Source organism: Ursus arctos, unplaced genomic scaffold, assembly GCF_023065955.2.
Source record: "Ursus arctos isolate Adak ecotype North America unplaced genomic scaffold, UrsArc2.0 scaffold_37, whole genome shotgun sequence".
NCBI lineage: Eukaryota > Metazoa > Chordata > Mammalia > Carnivora > Ursidae > Ursus > Ursus arctos.
This window is the reverse complement of record NW_026623053.1, coordinates 19812613-19833059: the sequence shown is the minus strand read 5'-3', so window position 1 is coordinate 19833059 and position 20447 is coordinate 19812613. Positions and strand designations below refer to the sequence as shown.

The following is a 20447-nucleotide window of genomic DNA, read 5'->3' as shown; positions in this document are numbered from 1 at the left end:
TAAGTCAAATATTCTTTGTTAAAAGACCTTTAAAATGTAGCAATTGCAAGGAGTGAGAGATGAGTTACGACTCGGTATTTGTACCCTGGATCTAATAGCACTTTGAACATATTTATAAACAATGAAGGAAAAGGCGATTCAATAATGACAAAGGCTGTCTAATACCTGATAGTTTTGCCATTTCCCTGTGTCTTTTAGTCTTTTGGATTTTTTTCAAATTATTCTTCCTAAATAAACCAAAGAAGTAAAGGAAACGTATGATTGTGTATGGGTGTGTGTATATAGATATATACACATCATACAAATATTATCTCAACTCATCATGGACTCTTTCGTAGCTCTGTTTTACTCTTAACTATATTTTCCTAAATCTTTCAGGAAAAGTGATTCTCTAGATAGACATAAATTTCATCCTGGAGTTTCTGTAAGTCCTTTGCACATTACTATGGACCCAATAAGTTATGAGAAGCCTAGTAGATGTTGTATTTCGCATCTGATACCTATGTGTTGAATTCACATTCATAATTTACCTCACTTAGTTTAATTTAGAGTTTTTGTAGTTAATGAATACTGAGCCACTTTAAATGGTTTCTGTCTGAGCTTACTGTGCTCTTCTTTACCCATCATTTGTGGTACTGGTAGAAATGTACACATGAGCAATTGAGCCTATAATTACCAAAATGCACACATAGTTGGGCACTCAAAGGAATATGAAAGCTTTTTATTTTTTGCTCCAGTTGCTTTTTCAACCTTTAATTTATCCTGCAATATGCCTGTGAACTTAGAAAATACTTTAAAAAACAAATAAATGGACTAATTCAGGGTTAATGACTTTCCAATGAAGATAAAGAACAAGACCATAGAAGAGACCTTTTTTTATTCCCCTAGTTAACCTTTATTCTGCCTCTAAAACTCAGCTAATGTTAGTGTACCAAATAAAAGCTTTTCCGAATATTTTCCTGTATCTTGCCACTCCCAGTCTAAACTAGTACTACTTTCAACTCTCAGAATACCTTGTCCTTACTTTTATCATAGCATGTATCACATATTTACAAGGTAAATATCTAGTTGCAGACCTACTCCCTAGAGAGCGAGCTTCCTTAGTTCAGGGACCATGTCTTTCACTTTTGAAACCCTAGTGTCCCACCCTGTGTTCAATATATATTTGATAAACAATAATGAAGGACTTCACACATTTAAAACTATCAATTCCCTATCCTTCATCTCATTTCTGTTCCTTTGATCTTCTATTACCTGTTTTAAATGGACATAGACCAGGACCCCATGTCAAATTACTGTTTTTAATTCCAGCAAGGGTTCTCATTTGGCCTTTACGGGTAGATTAAATTGGATTTCCATTAATCTTCCAGTTCAAGGATCTTCTACAAATAAGATTTGCTTTAGATTCAGAGCAGTCTCCTTATTGTTCAGTGATCCAGTCAAATCTTAATTCAGGAAGAAAGACGGCATCTAGAATAGGATTAAGTTAGTCTCTGGTGGATGACTTCAGATCCCTATCAAAATCTTTCCTGTGAGCCCAATATTGACCAGTCCAGTTTTGGGGTTTTACGAATAGAACTTGAGGTGCCTAAGCTATTGTCAGCTATTAGCAATGGCATCTTAGTATGAATTTATTTTACTGCCCTTTTCCTAACATCTAGCTGAGTTCAACTTCCCTAAAGAGTGTGGTTTGATTGGGCCAGAAGTGAAGTGTTCAGGAACCTGTGATGCTCACTTTCTGGGAGGAAAGACCAGGGGGTAGTGCCACATTACCTGTCTGTACAAAGCCAGAGAGCAACACAGACCACCAGGGGCCTGGAAGGGAGGGAGGGAGGGAAATAAATAAATACATACATACATACATACATACATAAATAAATAAATAAATAAATAAATAAATAAATTGTGTGTGTGTGTGTGTGTGTGGTAATAATGCTTATAGAAAACTACATTCAGGAATTAAGGGAAGACAGAGGAGACAAAAGAAAACAAGAGACAAATTTCATCAACTCTAAAGTATGTGTGGCCTGCGCAATACCTTTTTTTCTTTTTAATGACAAGGACAGAGGAGAGAAGAATCGGTGGCCAGTTTCATCCTTCCAGCTCTAACCCTACTCCACTCTGGAGCAGTATTTTGGCAACATGTCTTCACAGAGTGGATGTGCAATCACTTAAGGAATTAATACAATCACTTTCACTTGATTCAATGTGATTCATGCAAAATGAAAGGCAATTTTGAATTACAGAAATAATCCTTCATACAGAATATCCTCATAAGGATGCTTCAGACTTAAAGTTCACCTCTCACCCTACCAGAGTACCAAAAAACGAAATAATGCCCATTTATCTTCTCAGCTGGAATCAGTTATACAAATATCTACCACTGGCCTTCCAGTGCTGACACTATTATTCCATTTTAAACTGACAATAAAAATCCTGCTGGACAGTTTATGATATGTAATCAAATCAATGTCACCAGAAAGATAACAATTTGGAATTTTTTAAAGATTTTATTTCTTTATTTGAGAGAGAGAGAGCGCACGAGTTGGGGGGAGGGGCAGAAGAAGGAGAGGCAGAGTCCCGCTGAGCACGGAGCCCGACTCAGGGCTCAATCCCAGGAGCCTGAGATCATGACCCGACCCGAGCCGAAGGCAGATGCTGACCCGACTGAGTTACCCAGGCGCCCCAACAACTTGTAATTTGGATCCTAGGAAAGACGTCAACTTTCTTTGGGTTATAGAGGGCACTACAGGAAGTAGAGCTGACACTAAGGGTACAAAGCAGCACTATCAATAACCAACACAATCCCTTCCTTGTCGACTAAAAACACTAACACCAAAAATATCATATAACTTGATTACCTACCTGGGTCTCAAAACTACCTTAAAAAGTAATCTTAATTGTATTTATCTTAACCGTGCAGGGCTGTGACAAATGTCACATGACCAATTGTGAGGATGCTAGTGCTGACACTACTTGTCCTATACTTTAGGTCATTGTTTTTTCACCATATCTAGTTTCACCAGAATCCTTCAACCCTTTTGTTGGTTGATCTTATAATATATAAACACTCTAGATCACAAATTCCTAAAACTTCAGATTATCACTGACCAATAAAAAATTTAAAAAATAATTGAAAAAAAAAAGGGAGAGACTAACGCGTGGTTTTTAAAGCTTTATTCTTCCAACAAACTAGCACCTCCAACCGCCACAAAAGGAGAAATTTTAATTCTCAACAAGCATGAAGGATAGCAACACAAAAGGCCTTCCTATAAGTTGAACAAATTTAGCTTTATGAAAAACTATCTTATTTTCTTTTCTCATTTTACCACATACAAGTGAAGACTACATGGTCAAGTGTACTGGATATCCTTTTTGAAAGAACATCATTGTTGGTCATTGTTGGCAAGGCCTCGGCCATGGCTAAAAGGAGTTCATTCATTTTAATCCAATAACCATTTACTACCTATTATGGGCAAGGCATTGATCCAGATCCTAACTAATATAAGGATCATAAGTCCAATTCCTGACTCCAAAGAGCTTATGATCTAAAAAGACAACAAACCACTAATATAAGTAAAGATTAAGAGAAGCACCATTAGAGAGGAACAAACCAATCTATGAAGGTTGAAAGAAACATAGACAGCCTCTGTAATCTTGAGAGTGCAGACATCACATCCTTGAGGTTCCCCTGGGTTGATGTGTGCACCAGTAGTGTGACTTTTTACTGCAGAATAGCATTCCATTAATGGAGGATCTCTACTTCAATTATTCCTTTAAACTTAGAAATAGTTGGGGTGCCTGGGTGGCTCAGTCAGCTGGGCTGCTGTCTTTGGCTCAGGTCATGATCCCAAGGTCCTGGGATCAAGCCCCACACCGGGCTCCTGCTCAGTGGGGAGTCTGCTTCTCTATCTCCCTCTGCCACTCCCCCTGCTTGTGCTCACTTGCTCTCTCACTCTGTCAAATAAATAAATAAATAAATAAATAAATAAATGGATGAATAAATAAAATCTTAAAAATAAATAAAATAAATTTAGAAAGACTTTTGGGTTGTTCTTAGCTTCTAACACAAATAAAGATGCTATAAGTAGAAAAGAAAAGAAAGAAAAGAAAAGAAAAGAAAAGAAAAGAAAAGAAAAGAAAAGAAGAAAGGAAAAACAATTACCTAAGGAAATCCAGAAAGGCTTCACAGAGAAACTGGAAAATGAAATGGGCCTTAAAGGATAGGTGGCACCCTCGAGAGACAAAGGGAGGGAGGGACGGAAAGAGGGAGTGTGTGTAGGTGTGTGTGAACACACATGCAAACACACGCACGCATGCACACATTGGGAGGGTTAAAGAATGGGAAAAGAACATTCCAGAAAACAACAGGAACAAGGGCCATGGTACAAAGTTCATACCATATCTCAATAGTAGGCAATACATAATTATTGAAAGGAAAACATTATAGAGCAAGAATGCTTTCAGGAAAGCCAGTTATAAGTTTTTTATTTAGGAAAGTTATTGGAATATGTATCATTTCAAGTTCACTGATTTTCAAATTCTAACCACTGGTCACCATCCATGATGCTAAAAAAATAGAATCCATAGAATAAAAAATTTCTAATAAGACTTTCCCTGTATTTTGGTGATCCAAAAGATGTGTCCCTGTCATTGGCTTCCAGGATGAGATAGGAATATATCACCCCATAGCACAGACACAAGACATATGAAAGTAAAAGGCAAATGATCTGGAAGAGAAAGCAGACTTGTGAGGACAAGCTACGATAAAGCTGAGGAACGACCAAGCATGAGGCATTCCATGTAGGTACTGAAAAGCCAATTCAATTACAAGAAGGCATCACCTAGGGTGACCAGAAGCAATGGAACGCTGGGCAAGAGTTGGTACTAATGAGCAAAGTAAGCGGGCACCTCGCACCTTTCCCTACTCTTCAAAAGCCGCTGCTAGAGACACAGATTAAGGAGCTATAAAGCCCCAGCTACTCCACAGACCCAGGCCTCAGGACATCAGACAAACTGTCTTCCACAGGGGAGTATGGAGCGACCACTGAATAGCATTGCTGGTATCAACACAATCCCTGAAGTTTCAGCCCTTGCCTGAAGAAGAGCAAAAACTTATTTCCAGACTCCAGTTTCTGCTGAAGCAAGGACCACATACTTCTGCTGAACTGGATTAAACTGGTTCTCAAGAAAGCTAGGGAGTCAGAGGATGGCAGAATTCTCATGCCAGACTGCACATGAAGAGGCAGTGGGAGTCCAAGCACTTATCATATGCAATCCTGGTTTACTTTTAATATCTTCTGGCATAATAATTGCAAAATAACGTTTTATAATCAGCTCAATCTATAAATTGATGACATTTAAGATTTTTATTATTCTTTTTATTTAAAGACATTTTTAGGACATTTTTATTATCTTTTTTTTTCTTTCCAGTTGACATTGCTGTTTTATACCACTGTCTTTCAATATCCTTCCATTTCTTCATTTATCTATAAGTGGAGGCTTATATGAAAACACTTATTTTAATTTATATTTGATAATTACTTTTACTGATGTTAGATGGAGTGTGTCATATTCTTCGAGCTATCTTAATTTGTAGGTTCTGATTTTCCATTCATTCACATAGCTGTTTTATGTAGATAGCATATATGCAGAGAAGTTTTAGGATTATATCCTTTCAAAGAGATTCTATCTTGCATGTTGTGGTAGTTAATTTTAGGCATCAAATTGGGTGAGCTGTGGTGCTCAGATATGTGGTCAAATATTATTCTGGATGTTTCTGTGAAGGGATTCTTTTGGATGAGATTACAGTTGGTGGATTGAGTAAAGCAGATTGCCCTCCATAATGTGAGTGGGCCCCTTTCAATCAGATGAAGGCCTTAACTGAAGACTGACCTTTCTGAATAAGAAAGAATTTTTTTTTTTAAAGATTTTATTTATTTATTCGACAGAGATAGAGACAGCCAGCGAGAGATGGAACACAAGCAGGGGGAGTGGGAGAGGAAGAAGCAGGCTCACAGCGGAAGAGCCTGATGTGGGGCTCGATCCCACAACGCCGGGATCACGCCCTGAGCCAAAGGCAGACGCCTAACCACCGTGCCACCCAGGTGCCCCAAGAAAGAATTCTGCTAGGAAACTGCCTTTGAACTCAAACTGTAACTCTTCCTTAGTGTCCAGCCTGCTCATCTACCCCATGAGATTTTAGATTCACTAAGCCTCCATAATCATGAGATTCAATTCCTTAAGGCACATCAATCAATCAATCTCTCTAGATAGATACAAACATACAAGCTGTATATACATATATGCACACATCCTGTTGGTCCTGCTTCTCTGGAAAACCTTCACGAATACAGATACCTCTGACCTGCAGATACTCATAGAGACAGAGACACAATGCAGATATAAATATAAACATACATAGTGTTTAACAAACTTAACAGTCTGTTTACTGTTTAACACATTTATTCTTATCTGGGTCCTCTGGGTGGAGTCTCACCAGCTGGGATCGAGGTGTTGGCAGGTGCTGTGGTGTCACATAAATGACTCAACCAATGAATGATCCACTTTTTGCAGAATTCAGTTTCTTGCAATTGCAGGATTGAAGGCTTCAGTCCTGCTGGCTGTTGACCAGAGACCACCCTCAGCTTCTAAAGGCCACCCTCAGTTCCTTCCTACCTGGGTCTTTCAACATAGGCAATCCACAATATGGTGACTTTCTTCCTCATAATTAACAAAGGAGTGACTCCAGCAAGACCAGAGCTACGTCTTATGTAACATAATCACACATATCCCATCGCATTTGCATATGCTGTTGATTAGAAACAAGTCACAGGTCCCATCCATACTCAAGGGGAGATGCTCACGCAGGATATGGACACTAGGAGTTGCGAATCATGTCAGTGACCTTATATCCTGTCTACTGAATTGTTTCTATAGTCCAAACACTTATAAATAAGGGCTGCCACATTTTTAGCCCAGTGTTCTTTCTCTTCTTTCCATGAATATGATGAAACTGAGGGTGTGTTCACATATAAAAAATTGTTACATTCACTTACTTTTGGATGTCAAGTTATGCAACTTTTGCCTTTATAAAAATGGCACCATTATAAAAGTGCAATTCTGAAATTCACTCAGGCCAGGCCAGTTGCAGAGAAGCCAAACGTGGTTTCTTAATGGCCATTGGTTGCTGTGTTGCAAGCCCTTGTTACTTCCTTGTGTTTATTTTTAATATTTTTGTTAACTGTTGTCAAAGTACCCAGAAACAAACTGTACCATATAGACAAATGTACATTTTTCATTGCTTTAACTCCTACCATATTTTTCTTAATCCCCTTTATTAAAAAAAAAAAAACACATGAAATAAAAATTGAGTATTTTTATTTTAAAAATATCAGCTAAGTGGTAGCTAAATATTATCACATATTAAGATGTTTCTAACATACACACTTTTACACAAGTTCATAACCTTCCTTTTCAAGTTACTTGCTTTAAAAAATATTAAAATTTATTTGTTGTTAATTCAATTTTTTTCCATGAACATTGTCCTCCAATTCTAAAGAATTTGTTTGGTGCTGCATATGAAGTGTCTTAGGAACACATACACATTTCACAAATTATAGGACAGTACTATAATATAAATATAATATAAAATAACTTGAATTCTACTGAACAGAACTTTGTCCGTGACCTTGGTATAAGACCTAGATCTTACACTGAATTTATTTCATATTTTGTTTCCCATTTTTTCTTTTTTTTTAATGCTTATTAAATGTTTTACTACAAAAGATATTTTAAGAGATTTAACAACAGCAGTTCTAAGTAGAAAGTCAAATTAATGCAAGGTTACTACTGTAAAGGTAATCTATCTTAGAAAAAAGAACAAATATCCATTAAGATAGTATTTGCTTTTCCTGAATACCCTCTGCATAGAGTAGGTTAAAACTAATGTGATTTGACCTTGGCTTTCAGAATAATGCTATTAATATCATATGGAATATGCTGACAATTAGAAAAGGTATCTCAGACTCCTATTATAACAGCTAACTTCCTAACAAAGATGGTCTCTGGATTTTGAGATGAGTTTCCTGTTCTTTCTATTTCTGTATTAAAACGTTCATTCACCCAACGTCACAGTTTCCCTTTGTAGCCTCTCAGGTGGTGACTACACAATTACAGTATCCCAAAATACCAAAGGCCTAGGAGAGAAGCAATTTGAACATTCTCCTATTTGCATACTACACAGGTTCCAAACCATTATTCTTCCAGCCTTATGCAAAACATATTCTGCCTTTAAGAGTCACCTGAGGGCTGTAGAGTGGGGACTGGGGGGCTAGAATGTTACCATTCACCCCACGCCACAAGAAATCAATCCTAAAGCTGTGTTCGCAGGGAACAATACCAGAATGGGAAACAAAATACCATTTCAGTAACAGCTGAGTAAATACCGTGTCCCCAGTGTGGTATTAGAGAACAAGCCAAGAGAGGCTTTCTGCGTTTACACCCTCGATTCTGTGTTCCACATACAAGTCACGGAAAAGTGCTTCATTCACAGGGACAAGTAACAGAAGAGAAGACATCGTGCATGCGTACTGACCACTAATGCACAGTAACATCATCCACTGGTAAAGCAAGAAAAATTGACCAAAAACATTGCAAATTCAGACTAAATCCTTTGTTTCAGGCGGGAATCAGAGAACAGGACTGATCATTTCAGGAAAGAATACTGGCCAGGACAATCCTCAATAGCTTAGTGCCTTTCACTAACTGGCCCCTAAACCATTCCTCTCCGTACACAGATGATACCTATCAAGCTTACAGACTTTAAAGCCTATTCACGTCGTGCCTTGCTCCAGGACCCTTGAATCATGAACCTCTCTTCCATCACTAGTATGATAAAGAGCTAACTCTATGGCATGATACTATAGCATATTGATGCTGACTATCTGGGTCAGAGCTACGGCTTATCACTTTAGGACCGTATGATCTTCAGTAACTTACATAATCTCTGCACCTCCATCTGGAAAATGGACATATACCTCACAGTGCCCTATTTATAATTAAATTAGCAAATATATGTCAAGCCCTGAGCACAGCGTACAACATGTGATATGTATCCTCTAAATGTAAGCTGATATTTTATTTTTGTAAAGATTTTATCTATTTAAAAAGAGAGCACAAGTGGGGCGAGGGGAAGAGGGAGAGGGAGAGAGAGAATCTCAAGCAGACTCTGAGCTGAGTGCAGATCACAACTTGGGACTCAATCCCACAACCCTGAGATCATGACCCAAGCCCAGATCAAGAGTCAGAGGCTCAACTGACCGAGCCATCCAGGTGCCCCATAAATGTAAACTGATCTTTTAGTTGCTATCATCATCATCATCATTAGGATAAAATTATAAGGACTTCAGCTTTGTAGCTTCAGTACATATGGCCTGAATTCTAGCAACTATTCTAAATTCAGCTCCATTTCTCTCTCACCTCAAAACTATAAATGTATATCCAGAAAAACTCAAATTATTTGTTGTGGTACATTGAATAATGACTCCCAAAAATGCCCACATCCTAATCCCCAGAATCTGTTAATATGTTACATATGGTGTAAGGTCTGAAATTAGGATTCAGTATTAGTATTAGCATTACTTCCTTGAGACCTAATAATATTGGGAGAGCCTCAAATGCCTAACTGCCAAGTCTCCTACCCGCTCGGCTCCTGCAGGTAAAGTTCCCTAGCCAAACAACCTCCTGATCATGGGTACCAGGCACAGTGCCTGCTTACCCCTGCGTAGTGGGTTTCGGTTCTCTGCAGTCCACAAAATTATTCAAACAAGGCAATTCTCCTCTCCGATGGGAATTGTGCTCTCATGGGAACCCAACCACAAGTCCTGCCTCCCACAGCCCTCCCTCCTTGTTCACTGCATTCCCAAGTGCAGCTCCCTGCATTATATGTAACCCCCTGCATGATATGCAGTGTCCTCAGCTATGAATATATATGACCAGTAAGCCAATGTCCATTTCATTGCTCCAGTGTGAGGTGTCATGTGTCTGGCATTGTACCATTTAAGACACAGAATCCTCCTTAACCAGTAGGATAAATAAAAGACCATCAAAACATTAATTTCAATGGAAGAAAATGATTTTGCCAGATACAAATTTAAGCATTTTAAAATGGGGAGATTAGTTTGGTTTATCCAGATGGGCCCAATGTGATCATAAGGGAGGAGGGAGGCAGGAAGATCACAGTCAGAAAGGGAAAATCTAAGAACTGAACCAGAGAGCAGAGAGCATGCTATGCTGCTAGCTTTAAAGACTGAGGGAGAGGCCTCAAGCCAAGGACTGTAGGAATGCTGTAGAAGCTGGAGAAAGCAGCTTCTGCTTTCTGGTATCTCCAGAGGACACGCAGCCCTGCTGACACCTTTATTTTAGACTCTGATAGTCAGAACCAGAAGATAATACATTTGTACTATTTTAATCCATTAGGTTGTGGTACTTTGTTACAGCAGCAATAGGAAATTAATACACTTGTCATCTTTAAGTACACTTTATGTCATGCCTCCATGTTTTTGCTCATATCTCTGTCAGCTCAGAATACACCTCTCATAGAAGACTGGTATAACACCTATTTATCATTTAGATCAACTCAAGCTTCACGCCTCTAGGAAGGTGAATACCTTGATACCTCCCCTGCTCCACTCTCAGGCTCAATAAATTTCTTCTCATCTACATCCCTTAGCATCCCAGGCTTATTTCCACTGTAACACTTTGAAGAATCTAGCTCCTGACCAAAAATCTGTGGGTGATCTTTTAGGACCAACCACAGGCAAATACAAAGGCTTCACCTGGCAGGCCTCCTAGGGGAAATCTTTCCCCACACCAGACTTGGTGAACAGCCAACTCGCTGCAGTCTCTGAAGGGAATTACAGTGAAAGACTCAGGGCCCCCTGACCAGCCATGTTCCCATGCACACCTACAGTCCCTACGAGCTGCTCCCATTCAGAGCCCCCTTTCTCTGTGACCTTCTACTGAGCTCTTCCTCAGGTACTTCTCTGATGGCTGAAAACTCTACGGGGGGAAAAAGAAGGACTTTAAGACACATTTTCCCCCTCTCTGACTCAGTACTTTCCCACTCCTAGCCCCTTCCCCCTTTCCTTCCACCCAGCCACCAGGTCCATCAAACTGCAGGAGCCTATTGTATGGCGCAGTGAGACCACCACCACATTATGCCATTCACCTGATTCTCGACTAGTGCCAGGGACAGAAGGGAGCCAGAGTTAAAGACAGCTAAGCTGTCAGGTATTGAAGTAGCCCACAAAGACAGGTCAAAATTAAAGGAACAGTCATGCCTTTAATCACTTAGAGCACCTGAGTTCTTGATGCATTTATCACACGAGTGTAAGATTTTGACAATGTGTTTGTCTCTCGCCTATCTCAGTGCTCTGTAGCCCACAACACAACACATACACATATACACACACCACCCACATGTTCCCTGAGGACAGTTACCCTGTCTTACTCATTGTGAAGCTTTACCACCCAATTTAAGCTTTAGCACATATTTGGTACTTAGTATATTTTTATAGAACTAAACTGAATTTTGTTTTACAATGTATCAAGTATTCATTGTCTGCACATCTGCTCTCAATGAAATGTGTATTTTTAAAGTTAATGAGATGTGTATGTTTTTAAAAGTCACAGAAGAGTGTATAAATATAAATGAGTGTTGCTTTTTTTAAAGACCATGAGGGATATACATATGATGTAATAAACACTTGAAAAACTATGAGCTCTTCCAGTGGACTATTTATAATGATTGAAGTTGCCTGAGGCTGACAACAGCAAAATATGCAATAACTGTGGGTAGCAGTTATAATGCTAAGAGACAACGGCACTGAGGTGGTGCAGGGCATGGGAATTAGATGCATAATATTAGCAGCAAAAGAGAAAAGGGTTTTGCTTAAAGATTAAAAAAAAAAGTACTGAGAAGCAGCAGGTGGCCTTAAAACAATGTTAACACTGCAGAACAATCATAGGGAATCTCAAAGGCAGAGGTGGGGGGGGCGGGTCTCCACTCACAATGGCTATTATAAACCCATGTACAGAAAGGCACCAGGATGGGAAGAAAGAATTCCATGACACAATGACAATACAGGAAAGTTCATTTATAATAGAATCAAAATCTTTATGAGAAGAGTGAAAGGTGATGAACAGGAGTCCAGCAGCAGAAAAAACAGCAAATCAAAAAAAAAAAAAAAAAAGGTTCAGAAAAAGATGATGACAGCTGTACGAGGGCAGAATCAATCAGGAAACTTTAGGGTTTGGTTAATGAAAAGGTAACCAATGACCTCCATGTTGTAGAATATAATGGTTAATCCTTGGTCCTCAGCTTACTTGACCCATTAGCATTTCACTCACTTCTCCTCTTATGCTTCTAGAATATCATCCCTCTCGTTTTTCGTTTTTTTTTTTTTTTTTTTTTCCCTACCTCAGTATATTCACCCTCAATTTCCTTTGCTGGTTCATCTTTTCTACTTTATCCACTTCACTCCCTTGGACATCCCAGTCTCATGGCTTTAGATACCATCTGTATTCCTAAGACTCTTAAAACTTTACCACCAGCAGCTCAGATCTTTCTCTTGAATTCCAGTATAATTAATCCAACTACATTTGCACAACTCCATTTGAATGTCTAATAAAATTCACAAACGTCACATATGCCAAATTGAAATTCTCATCTTCCCCTGCTCATACAGTCTCTCAATCTTTTCCTTCTCAGTAATGCCACTCTTTAGCTGCTCAGGCCCCAAACCCGGGGTCATCTTTGACCCTTCTTTCACACACGCTAAACCCGATTCTGACAAAACCTGTCATCTTAACATTCAATATACATCATTTATCCAACACAGTTCACAACCTCCACTGCTATCATCACCTCCAAGGCACTCTCTCTCACCTAAACTGACAATAGCCTTCAAACCCATAGCCCTTCAGGCTGGTCTCAAGACAGCAGCCACGGTGACCCTGTGATTCATAGGTCAAATTAGGTCACATCTCTACTCAAAACCCTCCAATGGCTTCCTAAATCTCTCAAAGAAAAAGTCAAAGTCTTAGTAGCCTCCTTCTAGGCCCACACTGTCTGGCCTCCATTACTTCTCTATCTCCGCCCTTAATCTTCTACCCTTGCTCACTCCACATAGATTCCTTACTTTTCCCACCACAGGGCCTTTGCATTTGCCTAATCCCTCCCCTTGGAATGCTCTTCTTCCAGACATCCCATGGCTTATTCCCTCACCTCTTAAAGGTCTTTACTGAAAATGTCGTCATTTCAGTGATGCCTTCTCTAGCCAACCGATTCAAAATTACAACCTCTATATCATTGTATTCCTGGTTCTCTTCTCTGCCCTATTTTTCTCCCAGTACTTATCGATATCTAATCCACCATTTATTTTACTTAAGTAATCTTGGTTATGTGTATACTTCTTATATTCCCATTCGTCTGTTTTGTTCACTGTTGTACACCCATACCTTAGAGTACTACGTGGCATATACAAGTACTGAATAAGAACTGTGGAAGAAAGGATTCACAATAACAAACACTTAGTGAATGCCTACATTTGCCAGGCATTATGCTAGTCATAATGCATATATTATTTTTATTAACTTCCCACAACTACCCTAAGAGATAAGTTATAATTGTGGGTCTTTGACAGATGTGAAACAGGCTTAGAGATTCTAAATAAATGTGTCCACGATCACATAACTAGTAATTGGTACTGAATTACCACTTTCTTTTGATACATAGCTCATAAGACCAAGTTACCACCAGAGGGGGTCCTTTTGGATGCATTATCCCCATGTCTGTGAACTGTGTGATGTCAATTGTACACTCTTTATCAACTTGCACACTTTGAATATGTATACATGTATGAACACATGCCATAACAAAATTCTTATGGAAAAGTAAAGGTTAGAATCACTCATAATCATATTCCAAACAATAGAACTCCCACAGGGAAATAGTTTGAAATATGATAAATAGTTTTATAGTCTTATCACGGTATTACTTTTCTTCTTATCTCCCATTAATACCTATTCCATTTACAGTCATTCTTTCCATGTTATAACTCACTGGACTATGAAAATCATTTTGATAGTTTAAAGTTGGGGAATGGCAGAATTATTTTGTCAAGTTTTATGCTGCTTTAATAAACTTTCCTAACCTTAAAATAAATTTGAATATATTTGGTAGAATGAAATTTCAAAACCACTAATTAGTTTATGTCTTCTTAGAATGAAAAAGACAAACTATCCATTAGTCAAAATAAAACCAAAACTGTATTTGTTTTTGAAGCCTTGCATTTCTTATATGTTCTATATTTTTAACTAATTTTAACAACTTGAACAATTGAACTGTCAATTCAATTGGGGAAAATCAACATGGATTTTTGTGGGTATTCTTTTTTTTATTTTAATTATCTCAAAAAATAATCAATAGTGTTTTTTTTTAATTTTTCTTCAAAACGTAGTGTGTGATCAAACATATCTCAAAGGCAGTACTGAAAAATTTAGTACTCATGTAATCTTTAATATTTAGAAAAAAATTCACTTTCCTCTAAGAAGCATCAAATTTAGTTCATATTTGACATTGCGCTTAATCTCTTGTTATGGAGAAAACAGTTGGCAATGTGGTAAAATTGGCATTACCTGTACCCAGTTTAAAATCCATTTTTATCCTACCTTCCAAATTCTTATATTCTAAATGGGCTTGACAATTAAGCTCAAATTGAGGAAGAGGTACAAAATATAAATATATATAATCGGGCTTGGTTATAGGACTTGATAATATATTTAAAGAGAACTGAAAACATGCATTTAAAATAGTACCTGAAGATGAGAGTTTAGGGAAGAAAGATCTGAACAAATGTATAAGGATCTGAAAAAGCTGATAATGTGTGGCTTGAAAAATAAATTGGTTTATAATTCGTATTTAATGGTTCCATTAAAGTTTTTTTTAAAAAAAGAGTAATATTTCTCTCCTTCATTTAATTCACAATTTTATTCATTACAAACTTTCAAATTTACATGTTGCCAGGTTCAAATGAAAATGTTTCATCACTATTGTCGGCTTAAAAAGAAAGGATTTTATAAATTCAAAATGCAATTATTTGGCTGCTCCTGGGAACTTAAGCTTTATTCTTTTGGTCTCAAACATCTCAAAAATAGATAATACATACACAAAAAAGATCAAGCTGAGGTTATTTTAAACTAAGTAATGAATAAAACCTTAAGCGGAACCAGGAGTATTAAAAGAATTTTATTCTCTTCTTCACATTATGCTCTTTTAATCTGTTTATAACATTGAAAAGGCATATAAAAATAATTCATTGGAGTCAAAGTATAATATTTCTGAATTATAAAATGAGGTAGCTATAATACAATAATAGTCCCTAAAAGTTGGGCCTATAATACCTATCAAAATAATCTTTAGCTTACGAAGATGACATAAAAAGTTAACCATTTTAAACTAATGTTAAAAAAGTGCATTATTTCTGAAACTTTTAAGTTAATAAGCAGTATTAAATTTCAAAACTATCAATACCTCAAATTTATACCTTAAAGAGAAAAAACACTTTAAACCTAGCAATGCCTTAAATTTTAAAATGTTTAAAGAAGCACACAATTACATAAAATTAAGAAACCAAATAACCAAAATATTGAAAAAATTAGAAATTACCTGGAACTGATTTCAGTTTGTATTTTATTGTTGACCTCAAGTGAAATTCAAGAAAATGATATCATGGGGTAATCTCCCTCACACTATCCTGTCTTCCTCCCTATCTAGCAGGTTGTAGCCATCCTGACCAAATGAGGTAAGAGGGTTTCATTTTGTGAGCTCCCAGCCAAATAAATCCCTTAGTATCTTTTCATTTTTTTCCCCTCATTTTTTATTACATAAAAAATTCCAAAGGAGTTGACTTATTCTAATAAAATATTAACTAAAATTATTAACACTAGCATAAATCTGAGTTGCAGACTGAAGTGTTTTTCATTCAGTTCAACAGATAATTATGAAAGACCTGCAATGCCTAATTTAGTTAAGAGTAATAATATATAATATATAAAAAATAATGATACCAGCCTTCTGGTATTTATGACCTTGTAGAATTCACTCTCCTTGAGTGTAGGCTGAATGTAGTGATGTGATTCTAACAAACAGAATATGGCAAAAGTGATGGGAGGACGCTAGGGTGACACAGTCAGTTAAGGGTCTGACTCTTGGTTTGGCTCAGGTTGTGATCTCAGGGTCATGAGATCAAGCCCCATATCAGGCTCCACACTCAGCGCAGTCTGCTTAAAATTCCCTCTCCCTCTCCCTCTGCCCCCACCCCTGAGCTTGGGCTCTCTCTCTGAAATAAATAAATAAATAAATCTTTTAAAAGAAAAGTGATGGGATGTCACTTCCAAGATAAGGTTATAAAAGACTAGGACCTCCTTTTCTGTCTCTCTCTCTCCCTCCTTCCCTCTCTCTTTCTCTGCCAAAGCGAGCTGTCATGTTGAAAATTACCCTATGGAGAGGCCCACATGGCAAGCAATGGAGGGCAGTCTTTGGCCAACAAGTGAGACATTGAGGCCCTTAGTGCAACAATCTGGAAGAAATGGAATTCTGCAACAACTGAGTGAGCTCAGAAGCAGATCCACCACCCCACACCTAACCCCACCCCCTGCAATTGAACTTTGAGATGACTGCCGCTCCAGCTGACACCTTGATTTCAGCCTTATTGAGAGGCTTGAGCAGGAGGACCCAGTTAAACTGCACCTGGATTCCTGACCCAATGATGCTGTGAGATCATGTGTTATTTTAAGCTGCTAAATTTGGGGGTAATTTGTTACACAGTAATAGATAACTAAATACACTCTGTCTTCTAAAAATACATAATGAAAGGAATAAAGTTTAATATAAGGTAAGACAAGATGTATCAAAAGTTTTGTTTTTTGGGGTTTTTTGTTTGTTTGAAAGCATTATGGTGGACCTAAGAATAAGGATTTCTGATGAGGAGCATTTATTAGGAAGGAGATTACAAAAAGAAGAAGAAAAAGGGAAAGAGGATTATGGACCCTGAATTGTGGCCCTAAGGAACCTGTACTCTGTTCCTTACGTGAAGAACCATTAAATGTTTTTAAACATAGAAATTATTTTTTTTAAGATTTTATTTATTTATTTGAGAGAGAACAAGCAGGGGAAGCTACAGCAGAGGGAGAAGCAGATTCCCTCCTGAGCAGGAAGCCCAAAGCGGGGCTCGATCCCACAACCCTAGGATCATGACCTGAGCCGAATGCAGACACTTAACCCACTGAGCCACCCAAGCATCCCTTGAGCACTGGAACTTTAAGACCTCTTGTGTGTTTCCAAAGCACATAGCCTTTATCACATATTACAAATTATCTTACCATTCTGTCCTAATACATGAACCTTAGGGCAAAGATCAGGTCTTATTAATTTTTTATACCCAGTGGTACCTTGAATATTTAGCATAATGTTTAAATGACAATGTAATTACTAAGAAAAAAAAGGAAGAAAGGAGGAAGATAAAGAGACTCTGAAGAAAAAACGGGAATCATACACCTTTAAGAAGAAAACCAAAGAAGAAATGAGGGAGACTAAGGAAACAAAATGGTTATTTGTATTTTAAAAGGGTGATGATGTCTCCTAATATAAAATGGAGAGTTCTCTTTAGTTACCACCTTCATATTGGTAAAACGTTTCAAATTCAATTTTTTTAAACACAATAAAATTCATCTTTTCTGAAGTGTGGAAGATATGTTTTTTTTATAAAAATCAGAGAACTTTGTCAAATCTACCAGGAATTGGCACTATCCCTTAAAACATAATCTGCTCTACTCGACAAAGCTGCTGTATAATAACGTAACTCCATTCTTTCCTTAATGCTTCCCACACAAAGAGTCATGACATCTAAGACCACCATTATCTCACATTACTCTACAAGACTCCTTGACTTTACTTCATAGTACACATGTATGTAGATTCCTCATAGCAATCCAAATAATGGTCTTCAAATGGTGTCAGTCATATGTCCTCTTAGTCAAGCAAGACCTTCCTAACTCTGATCTTGCTGATATCCAAGATCTTTCCCTAAATCCAGCTGCTTTCTTGCTCTCCAGCAATTCCATAAAACCAGACAGGTGAATTATTATCCTGCACACAGACCACCGCCTTTACCACAGCCATTACTTACCACAGTTGGCAGTCTAGGAAATAGGGCTGTTCTGTACACTTCAGCCAGCACAGGCCAGATTTTTCTTGCTTGTATTCATTTCCTTGTTTCCAATATTTTATCTGTAAGGGAATATATAATAACTTGGCTGTTATTCTAAACGCTTTCTTTCCTAAAATCCCTACGTACTAACAGGATGTTAATTCACGTTGTTTGAACAGTTTATGTACCACGGTAGAATTTTGTTTATTCCTTACCTGGATAAATTTCATCTTTTTTCCCCCTAATATAGAATATCCTCTACTCTTTGTAATGAGAGGAATGTTTTTTTTTTTTTTAAATCATGCTATTCATCATCTTATAATGCATTCCCAAGAAAACTAACCCTAAATGCTTGCACAGAAAATGACTGACAGTACAGGGCTCTTTTTATTATTTTATAGAATAAATTTGCCTTAAAATAAGTTGCAGCATAATACAATAAAAATAATACTGTATTTATAAATAGCATCTGTTGAACACTTAGTAGGTGCCAGGAGATGAAATAATGGAGCCTCAGAGAGACTAAGTCACACACCCAAAGCTACACATTAACGCAAGGCAGAAACAAGACTCACACGCAGGATCTGACTTCAAGTACCAGGATCTTAACTACTGTTTTATAATATGCAAGGTCTGAACCTATACAGCCTCTTAAAATTTATAACAAAACTCTAACATGTTATGGTCCTCAAAACACTACTACTGGGATGTCAGGGCAGACACTGCTCACTAGTGATGAAGTCAGATTTGCTGATTTCAAATACCTTTTTAATGAATTTTCTCCATGAACTCCATTAACATGCTTTGAAAGAAATCATAGAAATAGAAAAAAACAAAAACAAAAACTCTGAATTAAAATATAATTCTTAACTAGGGTACTCACAAGAATAAATGACTCATTTGACTCTCTTTCTGATTCGATAAATAATCTCTATTTTGGCGGGATGCACTTCTAAGAGCTCCGAGAGCTGACACAAATGTCCCAAATGAGGTAACACATTGTCCACCCACAAAGAAAAGATATCTCCTCAGATTCAGGAACTCAGCCATCGGCTCTAGCTAGGGGCCAGTCTTTCCCAAATCGTCCGACACCTTGCCTCTCCTCCTCTTCCTTCAAGGTATCATATTTTAATTCTTTAGAGAGAAAAAGGACACCTCTTCATTCACCTCACATGTATGGAGCTATGTCAGGCAGGGAATTAAAGGTGATGATGCTTATTCTCAAGGGCATCACATTTTAGAGGAGGAAACCACTCCCAAAAGTATCACTATGTACCTTGCATTTCCACACATAACAGGTGTTCAATAAAAGCTAGTTGATGAAAAGTGTGACCAGATATCTTCTCTAGGCCAACCATGCCCTTTCTAGTTCTTTCTTAATGTATAAAATAGCTGTGTAAAAACTGTATTTTAAAAAAAAATCAAAAATTCAGATTCTGGACTATAGTTTTAAAAAATGAAAATTGAAAAAACAAAAAACACTGACATTCAAAGACAATATATATTGCACAATTCTCCAGGAGTGGGCAGGGTGGAAGTCAGTAGGAGATTTGGCTGAGATCTACGATTTACACTAAGATTCTTCCAAGGACGGCAGGATGGACTGAATCCTGGGTTTCAGCTGCAAATCTTTTTTTGCTGGTGACTGAGCAGACAAGGATCATCCCAGGACCTATTTGAAGCATGCTCTTCAAACCACCATAGGAGATGGGAGAAATCTCCAAGGGCTCTGTGTCTGCAGTCACCACCATAAATTTGTAGATGCTTTTATCAAGAGTTTTTTTGACTTCCTTGAGAAGCTGCCTATATTGAACAAGACAGCTGAGCTATTTCTACCCATTTCACAGTGAAGTAGACTTCTACGAAGGGATTGGCTTTAGGAGTTAACAGACTTCTGTCTGTTGCAGTCCTGTAGTCTCATTGTTTGCTCAAGGAACAGAACACAGAGGACTTCAAAATGAGAAGGCTCACCTCGGCCCAGGAGGAAAGAGCAGAAATAGAACTTGAAATTTTTAATAATTGTTTTCTCCTCCTTTTCCCATCAAATATGTCTAAGTGCTAATCAGAGCTTCTGATAGGCAGGAGGTACCATTACACAATTATCAGCTGTGTGGGCATAATTCTGTTATAGAGGAGATATTTGACAGATTAGTTCACTCATGTCACCTCATCATG

At 37.7% G+C, this 20447-nt stretch overlaps 1 long non-coding RNA gene across 1 annotated transcript in view; it reads right to left on the bottom strand.

The window, feature by feature from the left end:
* Positions 1–6474: 6474 nt before the first annotated feature.
* The window catches only part of LOC113266161 (uncharacterized), a 454130-nt gene continuing 440157 nt past the window's right edge, over positions 6475–20447 (bottom strand). The window contains exons 5-6 of the long non-coding RNA XR_008957144.1: positions 18252–18352; positions 6475–6623 (exon numbers count right to left, since the gene is read on the bottom strand). This is a non-coding gene — a long non-coding RNA (uncharacterized LOC113266161). The remainder of the gene's footprint in view (positions 6624–18251; positions 18353–20447) is intronic.